The sequence below is a fragment of the Oryctolagus cuniculus genome, chromosome 4, assembly GCF_964237555.1.
Source record: "Oryctolagus cuniculus chromosome 4, mOryCun1.1, whole genome shotgun sequence".
Lineage (NCBI taxonomy): Eukaryota > Metazoa > Chordata > Mammalia > Lagomorpha > Leporidae > Oryctolagus > Oryctolagus cuniculus.
This window is the reverse complement of record NC_091435.1, coordinates 12,932,304-12,953,263: the sequence shown is the minus strand read 5'-3', so window position 1 is coordinate 12,953,263 and position 20,960 is coordinate 12,932,304. Positions and strand designations below refer to the sequence as shown.

The following is a 20,960-nucleotide window of genomic DNA, read 5'->3' as shown; positions in this document are numbered from 1 at the left end:
GTTCTTTCTTCAAAAGGGAGTTGAGTGTGTTTTGTACCTCTACAACCATTTATTTTTCATTGCTGTGAATTGTTCATGCCCATTCCCGTTTTTCTCTTGGGTTTCTGGGTCTTTTTCTTAGTGAGTTACGGGAGCGCTTTATATATGCAGGAAATCGGCTCTGTTTGCTATATGGTGCAGCTTCCTCTGTCTTCCCATCCATCCCCCTTCCCTGGTTGGTCTTTGCTTTAGTTTCTTGTTGTTGTTTTCAGAGGTTGTTTCCTTGGGTTCTGCTCACTAGAGAGGGACCCTAGGTGAGTTTTGGGGGTCTCTGGACCCCTGTAAATTGCGTGTCTGTAGTCGTGTTTCTGGGCAGAGGATCCATGGGTTTCATCGGATTCCAAGTGGAGCATTGGCCTACACAGTGTTCAGAGTTGCTGTCTTGTTGCCCGTTCGGTCCGTGTGCTGCTGAGATGAGGGTCTGGGTCTCCCTTCTCGTCGGGCTGTGGCTGCAGATCATGCTCAGGTGAGACAGGCTCCTTCCAGTCATGGCCCTGCCCTGGGCCACCTGCTTCTGCTCTGTCCCGGTCACAGGGCGGGGGGAGGGTGTGGCAGGTGTAGACCTCTGCAAACCCCTGGCTCGTGCGGAATCCATGCCCCCTCATCTCTAAGTGGGAAAGGTGTAGAATGTATGGAGGCTGGTTGCTCGGGTCAGAGCACTCATGTCCTTCTCAGATTCAGAGGTTGCAACAGCCGTGTGTGATGGGATTTGGGAGGAATTTGAATGGGATGACTCTCCCGAGTAGGATTAATGCGGTTATCCACGAGGTCTGAGGCAGCTGCCTGGCCCGTCCACGTGAGGGCACGGGGTGGGGGAGAAGGCGCCACTTCCATGGAGCGGCCTTGATCTTGCCCTTCCTGGCCCCCAGGACTGTGAGAAAGGAAGTTCTTTTGATTGGTGGTGTTCTGTTGCCGCAGGCCGACAAGAAAGAGAAGGGAAGGTTGAGGGAAGCGGAAACCTCATAGGGAGCCGGAGCCACGGGGTCATTTGGTCGTCACATGCATGTGGCCAAGTGTCTGCATGGGTGTAAGACCAGGCCTAGGAACCCAGACCTCTGTCTACCTGAGAAACGCCCTGGAGAGCAGTGTTGCTGGACACGGGGCCTGGCCCTGCTGCCTGGGGACAGTGGCCATGAGGCCTTGCTGGGGACCATTCCTGAAATGGCCCCACCCCTTGCATTCTCCGCCCCATAGTGGTCCTCACTCCCCTTGTTTGCTCAGGTGACTGTCACAAAAGGCCTGGGACCGGGAGACTCATGGAGGCCAGAAGTCCAAGATCAGGGAGTCGGTGGGGTTAGTTCCTCCGCAGGCTTGGAGGGGATGGGGTAGGGTCTGTCCCAAACGTGGCTCCCTGGGGTATCGCTGGCCGCTGTCCTCTTCCTGTGTCCGTTCGCATCGTCTTCCCTCCGTGGGTGTCTTTTCCCCCCCGCTGTGTAAGGACAGCTGTCTTACGGATTGGGGCTCTCCCAGGTTAACATCATCTTCACTTAATCGTCTCCTTAAAGGCCCCCTGTCCAAATAAGCTTACCAGCTGAGTTACGGGGGGTTGTCACGAAATGAATTTTGGGGACATAACTGAACTCGCCCCACCACCTACCCCCGTGCCGCATGTTCACCTGCTGACGTCTCTGTTGAGAATTTTCCCGCCAGGCTGCCGGCCCCGGGAGGAAGGGGCCACTGCATTGTCCCCAGGGTCCAGAAAGGAGGCGGTGTCCCAGGTGGCAGGCTGTGGGTCCACACACTCCCTGTTTCTCTCTGCGTGCTGGGCGAGTGGAACGAGGTGTCTGCCTGGCCCTGGAGCAGCCGTGCCTTCGGAGGGATTTGCCAAGCCGGGCCCCTGGGTGCCGGAGTGACAGGTGAGCTGCCACGCGCACACGAATACTTTGCCATGCTGTGAGGCTGCGAATGGACCTCAGCTCTTCCCCGGAGAAAATGTGCCGACATTGCAGCAGATGGGAGAAGCAGCTATTTGCAAACATATATTTTTTTGGATGTTTCACATGGAGATATATGTAGGTTTGGAGTCTGTCTCTTTGCCTGTAATGTTTTTTATACGTTTATTAATCTCCTAAGTCAAATTCCCACCAACACATTTTGTTACTCTGCTTTTTTTTTTTTTCATTTGTTTTGTTTTCTCTTGCCCATTTTCTGAGCTATTCGACTTATTTGCTCTCTCTCCCTGGGTTCCCTCTGCCATTTTAACCACCTGCTTGAGCCCTTGTCTTTTTTTTTTTTCTAAGTATTTATTTATTTATTTGAAAATCAGAGTTAGAGAGAGAGAGAGAGAGAGAGAGATTGATTTTCTGTCTGCTGGTTCATACCCCAGATAGCCACAATGGCCAGGACTGGGCCAGGCCAAAGCCAGGAGCCAGGAGCTTCTTCCAGGTCTCCCACGTGGGTGGTAAGGACCCAAACACTTGGGCTGTCTTCCCCTGCTTTCTGAGGCAATTAGCAGGAGTCAGATCAGAAGCAAAGCAGCCAGGACACGAACCAGTTCCTACATGGCATGCTGGTATTGCAGGTGGTGGCTTTACCCCCTATGCCACAATGCTGGCCCCTTGAGTCCTTGTCTTATACCCTACCCCACAGCTCTTTGGTACATAGCTGGGCCATCTTTCTGTCTCTCTTCTTACTTTCTTGTCTGATGAGGCATGTTTCTTGGTGCCCACCTGCTCTTGCCAGGGCTGTGTGTACAGCACCTTGTACCTGGGCAGCAGTAAGGGGGTCCACCGAGCACAGAGCCTGGCGCTGGGAGACAGAGGAGGGGAACTTGTGGTCGCTGCCCTGCAGGAATCCTGCTGTCACTGGGATGAAGTCCAGATTCCCAGAGATTCCTGTGTCCACTGGGAGCAGAGCACGAGTCACCGGACACCCGTGGGAAAGAACTGAGTGCCTGCTGTTTGCTTCTACCCGGAGGCGGTCACCCTGATCCTGGATGATGATTAACATTTAGGGATCTCACCCCAGCTGCTTGGCAGGGGTCCTGGGTGCTTTGCTGTCTGACATTGTATTCCCCAGTGCACACTTTGTCAGAGGGGCTGTGGTCCCGGGGTGGCAGATGAGGGTGACCGGCAGCCCTGCATGCCCCGGGACTCTTTTGGAGCTGAACATGGGAAGTCTCACGGTCTGCAAGCCACTCGCATCCCGGTGAAACCAGATTCACTCAAGACCACGTGTCATCAGAGTAGTTGGAGTCCTCACTGAGGGTTTCCAAGTGGAAGTGTGAGTGAGCGGCTGAGCGGGCAGGGAGCTGGCGATGAGTCAGAGCCCAGAGCCCTGGCTGTAAAAACTGGGTGCTTGCTGGGGGCAGTAACCTGCCCATAGGGTTCCTGGGGCTGAGGGCCCTCTTCCCACCTGTCTTCTGTGAGTTCACTATGAGAGGAAGGGCTTGTGTGCGTGCATATTCAAGCACAGATGTATAAACGCAATTGCATATGCGGTTGTGTGTCAATGGGAAAGATTTAAATTACATAGTACTACGCTAAGTGTAAACGCACAGGTGACTTTGTGGTCACAGACTTGGAAGGAAGCAGGGGGACAGGGAGCTGCCTGCAGTACCTCTGGTCAGCCGCAGCTCCGTGTCCCTTCAGCACCTTCCTTTTGCATGAGGAGAAAATCCCTATGACGAGGGAGGTTTTTGAATCTAGTGGTGAAGCTGCCAGCGCATGTCTTCCCAGCACAGCGAACAGTTCCTTCGCCTCTCTTGGTTAAACCGTCCTCCTACAGGAATGAGCACAGATCACTTATTAACAACAAAACAAAAATTCATTGTGCCGTTACCTGGAGCCAGGCCAGGGCTCCCAAGCCTTTGGGCCGGGAAGGGACCCGAGAGGCAAAGGGAATGAGGAAGTGCCCAGAATGAAAATAAAGTTTGGCTTGGAAGCCTGGGACAAGTTGGCTGTCAGTGTGGGATCTGACTGTTTTACCATCTCATAGGAGCCTTACTTTAGCGAAACCAAGTGGAGTTTAGTGAAACCAACCAAGTGATAAGTGTTACCGCTAATGTCAACTAGATTTTAGCTCTAATTACTGCGGCTCTGATGTGGACGTCTCCTTTCTAAGCGCCTTCTGTATTCCAGGTTAACATGTTAATTAGAGAGCGAGTCTGAGTCAGTTCTCGGTCGAACATTTACATTGAATAATATAAAGAATACTTGTTTTGGAAACACTGCTCCAGGTTTGTGCAGTGTCATTCCCATAGGATGACATTTTATTCTATTAAAAACCAACATCTGTGAGCAGTAGTCTTAGTTTCAAGGCCAATTTGATGTAATAAAGCTTGAGTTTCCCTCGGGAGGGAGTGTGCTGTGTGGCCATTGCACTCCCACCTAATTCATTACTCTGGGATGCTTTTCCTGGATCAAGAATGAGCTAGTGTTTTTTTTTTTTTTTTTTTTTTCCATCATTGAGAGCCATTAAAGCAACCAAGAAGGTACCTTAGTATGTAGGGGTAGAAATAACGCCCCCCCCCCCCCCCCATAATCACAGTTAGAAAAATATCTTCCAGATTTCTAAGGGGCTTGTTACTCAACAGTATATTTACTTAAAAATATATATGCTTTCATATATAAATTGATGTTTTTATGATAAAATATAATTTTTTAAAAGATTTATTTATTTATTTGAAAGTTAGAATTACACAGAGAGAGAAAGAGAGGCAGAGAGAGAAAAAGAGGTCTTCCATTGCTGGTTCACTTCCCAGTTGGTCGCCAACGGCTGGTGCTGCGCCAATGTGAAACCAGAAGCCAGCAGCCAGGAGCTTCCTCTGGGTCTTGCACGCAGGTGCAGGGGCCCAAGCACTTGGGCCATCCTCTACTGCTTTCCCAGGCCATAGCAGAGAGCTGGATCGGAAGTGAGCAGCCAGGACTTGAACCGGCTCCCATATGGGATGCTGGCACTGCAGGCGGTGGCTTTACCTGCTATGCCACAGTGCCAGCCCCTAAATATTCTTAAATGATATTCTTTAAGTACTGCAGTCACGGATATACTGGACAACATTGGAGGTTTTTCATATAGCGTAGTAAATCCTGAGCTAATAGCTGGTGATTTCCATGTAGTTTTCTTACACATACTCTTACACATACATGTCTGTCAGCTCCTCTACTGGCTAGCATAGTTTATTAATCACGTTTCATTATTTCCCCTCTGTTTCAGATATCTTAAAAAAAAATTAACTCTTTTTTCCTCCAGTCAATTAAACATGATTTCCCTTTGTGGCTCCTTGTGGCAAAGAAATAGAAACACAATTGAAGAAATAGAAATCATTTGTAGTCAACAACACGGTGAGAGTCTCTGGGGCCATTTAGGTGGGCCAGGTGGCATGCGACACATATGCTTGCATTGTTGATTTTTTTCTTTGTCTCTGCAAACACTTGGTGCAGAATTGGGATGGAGGGTTCATACTGTGTTGTCACTGTACTTTTTTTTTTCACCTAAAATAGAAAGAACATTTTCCTCTTAAAATTCTGTTTTCGGTAGTACGTAGCATTCTGATGTGGGATACTGAAGTTGTTTCCAAGTTTCCCCTGCGGAAGCAAAGCTGCTGTTACCTTCTGAGTATGTGCCTCTCCGAGTAGTCCCTGGGCCAGGTGCTTAGACACGTGTCCCCCATTGCCGACTGGCTCTTCAGAGGGGCTGTGCCATAGGAGAGTGAGTTTTAGAGGAGGTTTGGTAATTAGGGGAGCTAATCATGATTTGTGTAGCCCTTGGTTGAGAAGCAGGTTTCTTCCTTCATTGTTCACAGTTTGTCCTCATTCTTCTTCTGTTTTCTTGGTTTGTACAAACTTTAGATATTAAGGAAATTCATTTTTTAAGAAAAATATTTGTAATGCTGTAAATATTTTTATGTTTTTTTTTTTTTTTTTTTTTTATTTCAGTGGGGCAGAGTGAGGGCATCTTGATATTTTGTCTAGTCAGACCAGGTAGGTGTTTGTTGTGTTGTTTTTTAGTTTTCTCCCCCCCTTTTTTTTTCTGCAGAAGTGAAGCACAGGCCATGCTGTTGGTTTTATCTTAAAATATCAGCGAGTCCTGCCAATGCTTCATTGTTGTCTGCAGAAAAAATCTTTGCCTTGGGGAGGGACTTTTAACCTTAAATGGAATTGAAAGATTTATTTATTTTGGGGCAAAACATTTTTTAAATCCCTGCATAGTTTTTTCCTATAAAGTCATTTCCCACGGACTTTCTGAAATATTCTCTTTATTGGTGACACAGTTAGCCTGGAAATAGACACGTTTTGTGTTACATCAGGGAGTGAATGCCGGTTTGTCACTTTCTCTACTTAGACTTTGAGGCTCTGTTGAACCCTGAACTTAGATTGGTGTCGAATTGGGCCCTTTCAGATAGCAAGGAGCAGACCCCTCCCAGGTGGTCGCGGCTGAGGGGAGTTTAAGGGTAAAGGGGAGGAGGGTGGGTGGGGGGAACACTGCAGGGGACGGGGGCATGGATGTCCCTTCTTTGATCTGCTTGATCCTGCTTCCCTCCTGGGGGCGCCTGCTCTGTGGTTCCTAGCTCCCTGTCTCTTCTGGGTAGTGCTGGGTCCTTCATGGCTGTGTGGTTAATAGCACAGGGCAAGGCAGTTGGGTTGCTGCACTCCTTGCTGCCTTCATCTCCCTGGAGCCTTGTTGGCACTGAGCGCCACTTACCATTGGGAGGCGTGTTCACCCCCGGAAGAACAAATACCCTGACAGGTGACTCTCTGAGTTACCAGGTTGGTATTGACGTGGACCTAGGAGGGGCTTTAGTTTTGAATCCAGGACCTTGTCTCCCACAGACGTAAGAATTCCAAGCAGAGGCATAGGACACTGCACACATGAGAATAGGATTTATTCATTTTTAAAGCCTAAACTTATTTTTTTAAAAGATTTATCTTATTTATTTGAAAGGCAGAGTTACAGAGAGAGAGAGAGGGAGGGAGAAGGGGACAGGGAAAGAGATCTTCCATCTACTGGTTCATCCCCTAAGGGCTGGGACAGACCAAAACCAGGAGCCAGGAGCTTCCTCTGGGTCTCCCATGGGAGTGCAAGGGCCCAAGCACCTGGGCCATCTTCCGCTGCTTTCCAAGGCCATTAGCCAGGAGCTGGATGGGAATGGGGCCTGTGACCTCACAGGATGCTGGCATCAGAGGCAGTGGTCCAACCCGCTGTGCCACAGCACTGGCTCCGAGAACAGGATTCATTTACAAGTGAGAGTGAAAATCCATTCACACGTGAATATGGGCCAGTCCACATGGAGAAAATACCCATTGTGAGTGGGCCAGAGGGTTGCCCACGAGGAGAGAGAGGGAGCCCAAGTAGTACCTCCAGCCAAGGTCAGGGGCAAGAAAGAGAGCCTCTCCCCTGTTCTCACTCTTTTTGAGGTAGGGAGGGGGTGGTGCCTTCATGGAATAATCAAACAGGTGGGATCTTAGCTTGCCGAAAGCTTTCTGGGATCTCCACCTGGAGTTTAACTTCTATGTGGTCAACATGGCGTCTCCTCCCTCCCGGCCCCAGAAGAGGCACAGATGCATCTTGGGAATGTGGGCATATTAGATTGACAGTTGCAGGGCTGAAGTTACAGTGCAGGACTGGCAACAATTCCAGCTCACCTAAATGTAGCTCAGTGCTTGCCTCCTTGGTCCGTGTCAGTGTGCATTTGGACAAGTTAGGCAACTTAATTCCCTGTGTTTGATTTGGAGGCCGGTCTTTCCCCAACACTTCGCAAAACATGGTCCTGTCATGGGGTTAAGATTTCTTTTTCTTTTTTAAAGATATTTTATTTGAAAGGCAGTTATTGAAAGAGGATTATTGAAAGAGGAGAGAGAGAGAGAGAGAGAGAGATCGATCTTCCATCTTCAGTTCATTCCCCAAATGGCCATAACAGCCAGAGCTGGGCCAGGCTGAAGCCAGGAGCTAGGAGCTACTTTGGGTCCCCAATCTGGGTGCAGGGGCCCAAGGGCATGGGCCATCTTCTGCTGCTTTCCCAGGCCATTAACACGGAGCTGGATTGGAAGTGGAGCCGCCGGGACTTGAACTGGCATCCATATGCCAGTTACCTGCTATGCCACAACGCCGGCCCCATGATTTCTTTTCCATTTGTGGTTTGGGGGTGCTTGGCTGCGTTGTTCGCTGACCCTTTGCCTTAAGTCTCCGTCGTTTCCAGTGGGACCTAAGCTCTCTGTAGAGTCCAGGCGTGGATTGGGAAGCAATTGCTGTGTTTCTTGTACCTCTAGTGTCCCACCCCCGACCCAGACCCACTCCACCCCACTCCAGCTGCTTGGCTGCCAGGTGTCCCACGATGTGTGAGTGGGATATTGATTGTTTCCTGTTAGCTGTGGGGTGGGAACCCTTCTTGAATTCGAGCTAATTTTGGAACTTGAAGTATTAAATGTCAAAGCTGAAAGAAGGCGTGTCTAAGACCTCTTTGTTGTGGACGGGCAGGGCTCCCCAGGCCTAGGGGAAGGCCAGGAGAGCAGGAGAAGGAGAAGTAGCTGACGCCTCCTCCCTCTTCCAAGGTGTTCCCTCAGCCCCCTGCAGGTGTCTCTTCATGCTTGTCAAGTCCATTTTTAGATTTAATTCTTAGCCTAAAGGCATTTGCTGGGTGTCCGGTGAGGGACATTTGCTAGGGAAAATTCCCAGTCGTAACTAGTTAAAAAAAAAAAAAAAAAAAAAAAAACAAAAACCAGAAACGCAAGGCTGGTGTTGTGGCACAGTGGGTTAAACTGCTGCCCACACCTCCGCATCCCGTTTCAGCGCTGGTTGGAGTCCCGGCTGCTCCACTTCTGATCCAGCTCCCTGGAAAGCAGCAGAAGGTGGCCCAAGTGCTTGGGCCCCGGCACCCATGTGGGACACATGGATAGAGTTCCAGGTTCCTGGCTTCAGCCTGGCCCAGCCCTGGCTGTTGCTGCCATTTGTGAAGTGAATCAGCTGATGGAAGATCTCTCTCTCTCTGTCTTTCCCTCTCTGTAACTTGGCCTTTCAAATAAATAAATAAATCTTTGAAAACAGCAACAACAAAAGAAACGTGGGGAGGGTGTTGTGGTGCAGCAGGTTAAGCCAACTTGACAGCCTATACCCCATTTTGCAGTGTCAGATTTGAGTCCCAGCTACTTTGCGCTCCCCATCCAACTGCCCGCGAATGTGCCTAGGAAGGCTGAGTACTTGAGTTCCTGCCACCCATGTGGGAGACCTGGCTGGACTGCCTGACTCCTGGCTTGAGCCTGGCCCAACCCCAGCTGTTGGGAGTATTTGGGGAGTGAACCAAATAAATAAATAAATAAATCTCTCATAGAAATAAATAAACCTTAAAAGCAATCCAAACATTATCTTTAGGGCTACAGACATGATCATTTCTTTTTTTTGTAATCAAATATTTATTGATTGCCTTTTTTTTTTCAAATGCAGAACCTGTATGAGTTTTTGTACAAATTAGAACATCTACGCCTAGATAGACAATTAGCAAAATGTGCCCCTCTGGGCAGAGCAATTAGAAAAAAACATCCGTTCTGAGCAGGCCAATTAGAAAAAGGCATCTCTTCTGTGCAAACCAATTAGAAAAGTCAGTTCTTCAAGTGGACCAGTTAAAGAAGGCTCCCCTCTGGGCAGAGCAGTTGGAAAAAGCGGTTGGAAAAAGTGTGTTTTGGGAGGAAAACCATCCCCTGTCCACCTTGGCATAGAGGGCTGGCACGCCAGGTGGGGTTGGGATTTCTGCCCGAAGTGGCCTCCTCTAAGGGGTTGTCACCAAATGCACTGGGAACAGGTGCAAGAATTAGATGCGCTCTTGGAGGAGAAAGTGGAGCCAAGCTGTGAACCACAGACACAAAACGCATGCCATGTTTCCTACGGGAGTGACAGAAGAAGCAGTCCAGGGTTTCAGGAAATCTCAGCTCGAAATCTGCACAGGCCCTCCGTGGCAAGTGCCGTGTTGCTCGCTCTGTCAGAGCCGGAGAAGCGAGATGGAGAATCTGGGCGAGAAAGGCATTCGGGGCGTGTGCATCGCTCCCTTTGTCTGGAGACACAGACCTTGTCCTGCCTTGGTAACTGTTGGGGTCTTGGGGAGAGGCCCTGCCCGGGGCCCTCAGACCGCTGACCCTGCCGTCTCCCGAGTCGTCATTCAGCCTGGTGCAGGGGCCCAGCCCGAGACTGCCTGTGCGACAAGAGCCAAGGCTGTCCACCCAAGTTCAGTAAGAAAACTTGCCCAGTGCTGATTGCTCATCAGCTCCCGCAGCACGGTTCCTTCCTTGCATGGGTGAATAGGGTGACGATTTCATAAGGGGCTGTGACAGTTACAAGCAAACGGGAAGGATGAAGAGCCATAGCCTTCAACAGGTTGGTTTTTGCTTGTTTTCTGGGAGAGGACGGTGGCGGTTGTGGGTTTCTGTGCGTGTGATGCCAGAGGCTCATCCATCTCCGTGTGACAGGAAAACTTCCGCATTAGGAGAGTAACTTCTGATTTATCGCCAACAGCTGGGCGGGCCATGCCTCATTGGTACCCAGGCATAAGCGGCCTTTTAAGCAGAGTTGCCCAGCACAGCTTCTGCCTGTGACAGGGCTTGGAAGCTGGAGCTTGGTGTTTTGTGGCGTCTGTGTGCGTGTGCGTGTGCGTGTGCGTGTGCATGTGTGTTGGGGGGGGGCTTGCATCCTACACCAGGGGTGAGGAGCGTCCAGCCCGTGGTCCATCTAAGGCCTGTGGAATCATCTGGTCTGGCTCTACCTCACCCATGGCAGGCAGGACTCAAAATTCAGTGAATCTACAGCAGGTTAATTCTGAACTTGATCGTGTTCTATGGCCTGTGAATAATGTTATCAATGCCCAAATGGCCCTGGGCAGGGAAAAGTTTCCCTGTGCCTGGCATCCACTTGCAGGGGAAGTGAAGGGGTCACCCTGAACCTAGCCGGGCCTGAAATCTGCTTGCTTTGGGCTGAGTAGTGCCCTCCCCCTGGTCCTGTGTTGAAGCCGTAACCCCCAGCACCTCTGTGTGTTTGGAGGTGGGGCCCTCTCCAGAGGTAATTAAGGTGCATGTGGGCACCTGGGTGGGTCACGTGGCTGATCCAAAATGACTGGTGTCCCTAGAGGAGGAGGGTATTGGGCACAGGTGTGTGCACACCCCAGGGACGTCCGAGTGGGGACATGGGGAGAAGACAACCCTCCCAAGCTGAGAAGAGAGTCTCAGAAGACACCGGCCCTGTTGACCCCTGCGCCCTGCAGTTCCAGCCTCCGCAGCTGTGAGACAATAACTTCCAGTTGTGTAAGCGCCGTGCATGTGGCTGTGTCGGGACAGAAGTCACTGAATTCCCGGTTCACTGGGTGTTTGAAGCCCAAGGCCGTTCGCATCGCTCCGTGCATGTCTGTTTCCTGTACACAGCTCTGGTTCTGTAAGGAGGCCGTTGCAGAAGATCAGAGCCTGTCCTGATGACCTCATCGTCCCCGGATCTGCTGCAAGGACCTTGTTGCCAAATAAGGTCCCATCCCAGGTGCTGGCAGTTAAGACCTCGGCGGCCTTTTCCAGTTTTCTGAGCGAGGTACTCAGTCTGTCCCTCTGTCCCGGGATGCCGATCCCTGTTAAGGCCGCTCGGGGCTCCTGGTGCAGTGGTGGGGGTCACTTGGGGAGGGAAACCACGTGCAGCAGAGACCTGTCCTACACACATAGGTGGTCCATGAAGACCCCGAGGCTCTGGGCACAGACCTGAGCTCTGAACACCCCAGCTGGTGTGGTGTGCAAGGGAAGGCTGACAGGTGGACACCCTGGGGCCCAGGAATTCCCAGTCACCTTCTCTTTCTGAGATGTATGTGTTTATTTGAAAGTCAAGTTACAGAGATGGAGAGGGAGAGGGAGAGCCCGAGCAGTGGCCTGAGGATCTCTGGGGTCGGCCGGGCAGAGGGAGATCTCTGTCCCTGAGCATGCGCTGTGGGGCCTGCTGGTGCCTCCGCCAGGCTCACCCTTCCAGTCCAGCTGAACGCCGTGTTCTGCCCAGCCTGCAGCAGGTGCCTCGCTCCGTGCTCTTCCTGGCTGTGTCGCCCCTCGTTCGCCATGTGGCCTCCTGGGCTTCCCCGCCAGGTGGTGGAATTATTTAGGGTAGAACGAGGTCTCAGCGATTTTAAACAGGAACTCTCCTGTGCCTTTCACGATTGTTCACACGGCGGGTCCCTGGTGAGCTCACTGGGAGGCAGGTGAGCACGTGGCGCTCTGGCTGTACTTCCAGCGCTTTGTCCCGGTTCAAAGGTTTCCTCTGCCTGAGTTAATCAGTGTCTGGAAGGAGCCTTTATCCCGTCGGCCGTGGGATTGTTGTGGTTTGTGAACTTCCCGCGGGACTGGTGGTTAGGAATTCCCAGGAGGGTTCCAGGATGGCTCAGATGCTGTGTAGCTTCCTGGGGTCTCCATGCAGAAGCCCCACAAAGTGTGTGGTTCCCTTGGCTCCAGCTGCAAGATAAAGGTGTTGCCAGGGTCGTGCACCCTGCAGGCGCTGGGGAAGAATCTGCTGCAGGCGTCGCGCCCAGCTTCTGGAACTTTCTCAGTATCCCTGCATGCAAATTTCCCCGTTTTGTGAGGACACTGCTCGGTCTGTGGAATTGGGTTCCGCCCCAGTAACCTCTTCAGAGTGAAGTATAGCTCACAGCCTGGTTTGCAGAGGAACCGAGGCTATGCCTTCCGCATGAGCTTTTAGGGAAACACGGTTGAACCGCTTGGCCAGGGGAGTGTCCGCTGTGTGACTTGGTTGGGTCAAAAGGGTGCATCCTCAGGGGTGAGGGGATCAGGAGCAGTGGCCACGTGCAGCCACGCCGTCCCTGTTGGCTGCCTTGGCTGTTGACGCATTGTCAGGGGTTTGTAGGTGTGGAGGCTTCAGGTTGGTGGCCCAAAGTGGCCAGCTTGGGCTGTGGATGAAGGCGGGGGAGGTGGCTTGGCCGCCTGCCTGGAGGAAGAGTCTGAGACCTCCGTCACAGCTGTGCTTAGCTAATGTTTCAACTCCCGTTCCCCCTGCTGTTTACCCGGCACCACCCGTGCTCTCTCTTCCTGTGCAGACCCTGCTCTGACTCCTGGGCCTGATGGGACATCCTCCCCTGTGTAAGAGGCCAGTGGAGTTTGCTAGGATGTCGCTGGGCGATTATGCTTTGCAAGTGGCCCGTTTGGGTGGAAAGATTTGTTTGTTCTTGATCAACATTGAATCAGCAGCCAAGCTGTTCACAGTGATTGGTTAGCCCAGTGGGCAGTCCAGCTCCGGCCCCAAACCAGGCCCCTCTTGGTGGCAAGAAGCAGCTGAGCTGTGGGTTGGTGCCCTAGGCCCAGCCAAGTCCCAGTTGGGCATATTCTTCATCTGGGTAAACCCAGCGTTTCCCTCTGGCAAGAGGGGGAAATGGGACTGGCTCTGTGGTGTGGTAGGCTAGGCCTCTGCCTTTGGTGCCAGCATCCCATACGCATGCCAGTTTGTGTCCTGGCTGCTTCTTTTCTGATCTAGCTCTCTGCTATGACCTGGAGGGTAGTGGAAGATGGCCCAGGTGCTTGGGCCTCTGCACCTGCTGGAAGAAGCTCCTGGCTCCTGGCTTTGGATCAGCCCAGCTCCGGCCATTGTAGCTGTTTGGGGAGTGAACCAGCGGATGGAAGACCTTTTTCTCTGTCTTTCCCATTCTTTGTCTGTACCTCTGCCTCTCAAATAAAAATCTTTTTCCAAAAAAAAGAGGGGGAATGAGAGTGCATTCTCCATGGGGTTGTGTAGGTTATGGGAGGCCCGTGAAGCATCCTATGGGTCTTGCTTGTCAAGTGCTTAATAAATGAGACTCACCCCAAGGTGAGATTTATGTGGCTTGCTGACTCTGATCCATAGATGGGCCTTTTCATTTTGAGTTCACACCATGTAGTTGGCAAAGAAATGACAGTTGTCCCTATAGCTCATCAATGACAGCTAAGCTAGACAGTGTAGACAACTACGTGGTCTCCCAGTGAATACAGCCATCCCTGGATATCTGTTGGGGATGGAGAAGGGTTGGTTTCAGGATCTTCTTAGATACCAAAGTCCTTGGATGCTCCAGTCTCCTCTATAAAACGGTGTAGTGTTTGCGTGTAACCTATGCATGTATACCTGGCATGTATACCGTGCGAATGCTGTGTAAACAGTTGCTATACTGTGTTATCTAGGGAATGATGACAAGGAAAGAAAGGCTGTCATGTTCAGTACAGGTGCAGGCGCTGTAGCACACAAGCCCTACAGAAGCCGAGCGAGGTGGGAGGCCGGCAGCGCTCGCACAAGTGTGGGAAGGAGGCCGAGGGCTGTGGCAGCACAGAGACTTCTGCAGGGTGTGCCTGCACCGAGTTCAAATTTTACTTTTTGGAACTTTCTAGGTTTTTAATAAAGAGTTTCGACCTGAGGATGCAGGGCTGACTGTTTCTAAAGCGTATGCTAATCAGACAGCTGCCTACATTGATTGATTGATTGATACGGACCGTAGAGACCCACGGAGCTTGTGGTTGAATTACTGTCCCTCACATGGTTAGTCAAGATAGAAATGTGTGAGGTTCACACAGCTTTACAAATAAAATAATCAGAGTGTCTGTCTCTCTCTCTCTCCTTTTGATTTTTGGTGAAGGGGAAGGATAGGATTTGTAGCTAGTCACTCTTGCTTCCCGTGAGAGCCACTGTTAGCATCTTCCCAACCTGATTTTGACAAAACAAAGCTGCATTAATTTTGATGAAAGCAATGGATAACTGGTGCTTGACCCAAATTCACAGAAGGGGACCCAGTAGGATAGGAAATCACTGAGAATAATAACTCCAATCACAGCTTTCATTCCACCAAACATGAAAAAAGATAGCTCAGAACTGGAGATTATTTTCGTAGTTAGTGATCACCTTCTTTTAAATGGGAAACATCCCTTTGAAGTCTATGAAAATGTGCTCTCTTGAAGTGGTTATTTTATTGGACTTGACTATATAAATATTCATGTTTCTGTGTGCGTCTATTTCATATTGTTTCATTAGTTACTTTTCTGCCGTTGGAGTGGTTTTTAAATAAGTTTACTAAACACTGAAAGTACTGTTGAGTTGAATATAGTTTTAATTCTTGGTCACATGGGTTAACTTAGTTTTGCCCTTATGTTACCCTTCTGGATAAGCAAATGACCGGATGACAAATTAGAAGTCTGTATTTTAGAAGAGTTCTGAACATTGATATCTTAGATGGAATTGGAATATTTGGGGTTCTGTTCGTGCTTGGGTGATGTTAGACAAAATTTCCAATAAATAAAATGCATCCTTCCCCATTAACGGGAACACCCCCCCCCCCCCCCGCCGGTGCTATAAGTGGTCAGGTTTTCTAAGAGACTCTGCCACTTCTGTACATTCAGAAGATGAGCCTCAAAAGCTTTTGGAGAAAACTAAGAGGGATGTTTCAAGGCAGTCTTCTAAGACATGTTCTGATTCTTGCCGAACGGAGAAACAAGAGTGGGGAAAAATGGATGGTTTCCTCTTCATTGTTTTTTATGTGAGAGAGAGAGAGAGAGCTGCAACTGCAGGACTGGGCAGGTGGCCACAGTCGGGGGGCAGGAGCCCAATCCAGGTCTCCCGTGTGGGTGGCAGGAACCCAAGCACTTGAACCATCACTGCTGCTTGCAAGGCCTGCATTAGCAGGAAGCTGGAGTCCGGGGCAGAACCAGGACTCGAACCTAAGCACTCCAGTGTTGGATGTGGGTGTCTTAATTGCTAGACTAAATGCCCCCTTTTTTTTTTGATAGCTGATTTGGACGATGTCATTTGTAAGTCGGGATACAGTTTTTCATTTTTAAATTATTTATTTAAAAGAGCTACAGAGAGAGAGAAAGAGAGAAAGAGGGAAAGAGAGAGAGAGAGAGAGAAATCTTCCATCTACTAGTTCATTCCCCAAGTGGCTGAGACAGCCAGAGCTGGACCAGGCTAAAACCAGGAGCCAGGAGCTTCTCCTGGGTCTCCCATGTGGGTGCAGGGACCCAAACACTTAGGCCATCTTCTGCTGCTTTCCCAGGCCATAGCAGAAAGCTGGATTGGATGTTGAGCAGCTGGGACTCAAACCTGCACACTTATGGGATGCAGGCACTGCAGGCGGCGGCTTTACCCATGCTGCAGTGCTGGGCGCCTGATGATACCATTTAAGGAAACTGAACAAAGTCGACTGAGAAGATGATAACCTCTTTCAGGGTGGCTGTGAATTTTCAGCCTGTGGTTGCAGCTGCTGCTGGAGTTTGAAGGGCCTCGGAGGGAGTGCGGTGCCTGCAAACCGTTCTGTTGCTCCGTAGAATCTGTTTGAGTTCCCCCTTTCCCGTAAGCGAGGCAGGCAGTCCCAGCCCTCCGTCCAGCGGGCACATCGCAGCTCTTCTCCACTGAGCACTGCTTCCTCTGTTCACACGGCGGCATCTTGGACGATTTCTCTGCGTAGATTTCCTTCAGCACATCTTTTGTCCCCTTTTGTCCCCTTTCTGTCTCTGTTTGCCTTTCCCTCAGTGTCCAGTGGTTGAACATATGGTGTTTCCTAAGCTTTGAGCATCACTATAAGCAACTGAAGAGAGGAAAACCCAAATGCAAATAAAAAGACGGCAGCCTTTTTTTTTCCGAGAGGAGCAGCAGGTGCACTCCCAGGTGTCCAGGGCTCGCCGGCAGGCAGACTTCCTGCCAGCATATTGAAATCCATAAGCTGGAACGGGAGACAGAGCGAAAAGAAACTCCGCGCGTCTGCTTGGAGACATCCTGGGACTGTCAGAGTTGAGCTTCTGGGGTGGTGGTGTCTCGGCCTGTCTCCCTCAGATCCACTGTTCCCTTTCTTACTGCAAATGTGCGTGCTGAGTTCTGCTGGCTGAGTTGCGGGTTCCCCTCTCCGGGTCCTCTGCCCCAAGTTCTAACCCCCAAGACCGCAGGTTGTGACTGTGTCTGGAGAGAGTCTTTAAAGAGATAATTCAGTTTAAAGGAGGCCAGGAGGGTCAGCCCTAATCCAGTTTGGTATCTTTATAAAAAGAGAAGTATGGACCGACCTAGACACACACACACAGGCACAGGGAGAAGGGCACAGGGAGAGGGTGGCCACCTACAAGCCAGAGAGAGGCATTGGAGGGCGCCCACCCTGCTGGCACTCGGGTCTCCGACTTCCAGTCTCCAGATCTGTGAGACCTGGTCCAGTTCTGTTGGTGAGGCTGCCCGCTCTGTGGGGCTTTGTGATGGCTGTACTAGGAGATATGTACGAAAAATGACTGAGAGAACACCTGGTATTAAAAAAGGACAAGCAAAGAATGGGAGACCTGCCCGTCTCAGCCAGGTGTTTTCTATAGGCAGCCCCCAGCCCCGTGCACACGTTTGGGCAGACCCAGGCCCGCTCCCCGCGCTGGGAATCCCTTGTCTTTCCTGAGAGCCATTATCTGCTGTCAAGGGTGGCAGTGGAGCGCACACTTGCTTGCTCCCAGCTGGAGCAGCGGGAGGCCGGGAGGATTTATGGAGTCATTGCAAGAACACAAATTCTGCTTTGTACAAACTGACACCGTAAATGCACGCGAATAAATCAGAGTGAGTTGAGGGGGAAAAGCCCCCGTGGTCCCTTTTTGATGAACACAGGCACTGGGGTCGCCCCGATGTCCAGCGTGTGATTTAGGGGGAGAGGAAGGAAGCCTTGTATTGCCTGGGCTCGGGGAGGCCACCTGCAGATGTTTGTGCAAGACGTCATGTGGATGGGTCCCTGGTGGCCCTGGGGGACGGCAGACGCGAGTGATGGTTGGGATTCCAAAAGTGTGCACAGCCATGACTCCCACCATCCTTTCCTGGAGCTCCCGCGTCTCCTACGACCTCAGCGTGGCGGCTGGTGTTCCCTTTCCCATCGGCCTCTTGTGCCTCTGTTGGTTACATCCCAGTCGCACTGCGTTGTCACTGCTGCTTGCTTGGTTTCACTTGCAGTCGGTCACTCGGGATGATTTTCCTAGGCTACCGTTAGGAACCCTCGGTGGTGTGCTGAGGTTAGTACTGGAATTGCTCAGTACTGGGCCTCTGACCCTGATGCCTTCTGCCAGGCGTGGTTTACGTCGCGCTGCGAAAGTGTGGGACTGCCAATGGCAGGTGCACCTTGCAGGCGAGAAGAGGGAGTGCTTCTTCATTCCTTCATTAGGGCGTCAGACCGCGGGGCTGAGTGCTGGGCCTCAGGCGGACGGTGCACTCGGTCTGGGTAAATGTGGTGCCCAGAGCCCTGCAGCCAGAACCTCTCTGTAGGGGGTGAGCTGTACTGGAAAGTACACGTGAGCTCTCACAGACGCGGGATGAGAAAGAGAATATAACGTAGCTCAGTAAGAATGTAGAGCGATTGAAGATGATTTTGGCTTACAGAAAATGTGTTATGGGACTGGCGTTGTGGTGCAGCCAGTTAAGCCTCTCTTCATGTGACACCCACAGGGCTTCTTGTGATCCCAGCATCCTATATCCGAGTGTTGGTTCGAGGTCTGGCTACTGCTCCATTTCCAATTTAGATCCCTGCTGGCATGCCTGGGAAAGCAGCAGAAGATGGCCCAGGTACTTGGTCCCCCTGTCACCCATGTGGGAGACCCATATGGAGTTCTGGGTTCCAGAATTTGGCTTGGCCCAGCCCTGGCTGTTGCAGCCATTTGGGGAGTAAACCAGCAGGTGGAAGATTGATCTCTCTCCCTTCTCCACTCCCCCCACTTCTCTCTATGTCACTCTGCTTTTCAAATACACACACCTTTAAAAAACCAGTTGAGGGAAATCACAACAATGTGAGTACAGTAGTGCCCTGGTATATGCAGGGACTTAGTACCAAGACCCCCACTGATCCCAGATCCACAGATGCCCAAGTCCCTTATGTAATAGTATTTGCCTGTAACCCAGGCACACCCTCCTATGTACTGTAGATCATCTCTAAATTACTGATAGTACCTAATAACTAGTTGTTGTATTGTTTAGGGAATAATAGCAAGAAAAAGAATCTGTACATGTTCAGTACAAATATCTTAAAGATTTATTCATTTATTTACATGAAAGGTAGAGTGTCACAGAGACAGAGAGAGAAAGACAGATCTTCCATCTGTAGGTTCCCTCCCAGATGGCTGCAACAGCCAGGTCTGGGCCAGGCTGAAAGCGGGAGCCAAGAGCTCCACCTGGGTCTCCCATGTCGGTGACAGGGACTTGAGCAGTTGGGTCATCTTCCGCTGCCTTCCTAGGGGCATTAGTGGGAAGCTGGCTTGGGAGCAGAGTACCTGGGACTCACACGGGTGCTCCAGTCTCGAATGCCAGTGTTGTCAGCAGTGCTGTTAACTTGCTGCACCACAACACGGCCCCAACAAAATTCTTTAAAAGCACATTTTGAACCTGTTGGTTGAATTGGTGGCTGCAGAGGGCTGACTGTATACCTACCACTACAGCACTACAAACTTAAAAATGCTGGAGATAATAAGTTTTACATGTTTTTCTGCCACAATGAAAATAAACTCAAAAAAAGAACGAACAACAACAAAAAAGGAGTATGTGTCTCACTGTAACAGTTACGCAAAAGCATTAGAGGAATGGAAACTTTACTTGACCACAAGCAATTGATAGAATAGAAGCCAGTCAAGATAAAACTTGTTTGGAGGAAAAAAGAGGGGGAGGTGGGAGAGGTAGGGTTGCTGGCAGTGCATCATGAAGGATTTTTAGTTTCTTATCAAGGAATCTAGACCATTTATTTTTTTAAAGATTATTTATTTGCGAAGCAGAGTTACAGACAAAGACAAGGAGAGAGAGAGAGTTACAGACAAAGAAGGTGGGGGGAGAGAGAGAGAGAGAGAGAGGCCTTCACTGATTCACTTCCCAAGTGGCTGCAACAGGTAGAGCTGGGCTGGTCTGAAGCCAGGAACCAGGAGCTTCTTCCAGGTCTCCTGCATGGGTGCAGGGGCCCAAGGACTTGGGTCATTTTCTGCTGCTCTCCTAGGCCATTAGCTGGGAGCTGGATCAGAAGAGAAACATCTGGGACTTGAACCAGCACTCGTATGAGATGTCGGCACTGCAGGCAGAGGCTCAACCTACTATGCCACAGGGCTGCCCAATCTAGTTTATTTTAAAGATGAGCACAGATGATGACCCTCACATATTTAGGACACCCTGGGCCTCTGTGGGAGAAAGGGCTGAAGGTTGGGGAGGGGGTGCTGGGGAGTGCAGAAGCTGTGTAGGAGGCCGCTCAGCCACAGTGGAAGAGACATGGTGACTGATTGGGGCATGGGAAAGAAGGGGCTTCAACCACTCGGGCGCAGGGCGGGGCTAGGAAGGCCTGTGGGTCAGGAGTGCTGGTTCACTCCCCAGATGGCTGCAATGGCCATGGCTGTGCCTGCAGCCCAGAGCTTCCTGTGAGTCTCCCACGGGGGTGGTGGGGGCCCAAGCATTTGGTCCCTCTTTCTCTGCTTTTCCTAGGCCATTAGCAGGGAGTGGGATCAGAAGTGGAGCAGCCACGACATGAACTAGTGCCCGTATGGGATGCCAGTGTTGCAGGTGGCCGCTTTACCCAGTATACCCAGTATACCCCATTGGCTTTTGCTTTTAGATGATGTGACTTGAAGCTTCCTGTCCGTTGTCACCGAGTTCTACACTCTGGGTAATATTAAGCAGAGGACAAGCTGGCAGAGGATAGAGGAGAGGGCTCTGTGTGTGTGTGTGCGTGTGTGTGTGAGGGGTGTAGGGTGAAGTTAGTGAGGACTTGAGACCATTGTGCCCAGTTTGGTAACCAGTATATTTATAACTTGGACTTCTGAGGTGGGCAGGTAGCAAGATGAGTTACATGTGATGTCTGAATTCTCGCAGTCTGTTGCAAATGGGGCCTTTTGCTTGCTTCCAAAACCGAAGAGAAGAGTTGTAAGCGTTGCCTATTGTAATGAGTACCTCCGTCCCCGTAAGAATCCTGTTTGGCGACCTCTGGCTGGACGGGAACTTGGGTTTGCTCAGGGTGATTTCATCCTCGTGGATAATGA

General features: G+C 50.7%; 1 protein-coding gene across 4 annotated transcripts in view; it reads left to right on the top strand.

Moving 5' to 3' along the window:
- Positions 1-20,960, top strand: part of HUNK (hormonally up-regulated Neu-associated kinase) — a 106,577-nt gene that overhangs the window by 9,114 nt on the left and 76,503 nt on the right. The window contains exon 1 of one of the 4 annotated variants that reach the window (XM_051859490.2): positions 1,495-1,895. The exons of the other annotated variants lie outside the window; for them this stretch is intronic. The gene's annotated coding sequence lies outside the window, so the exon portion shown is untranslated. Of the gene's footprint in view, positions 1-1,494; positions 1,896-20,960 lie in introns of those variants that run through there. 4 annotated transcript variants of the gene reach the window in all.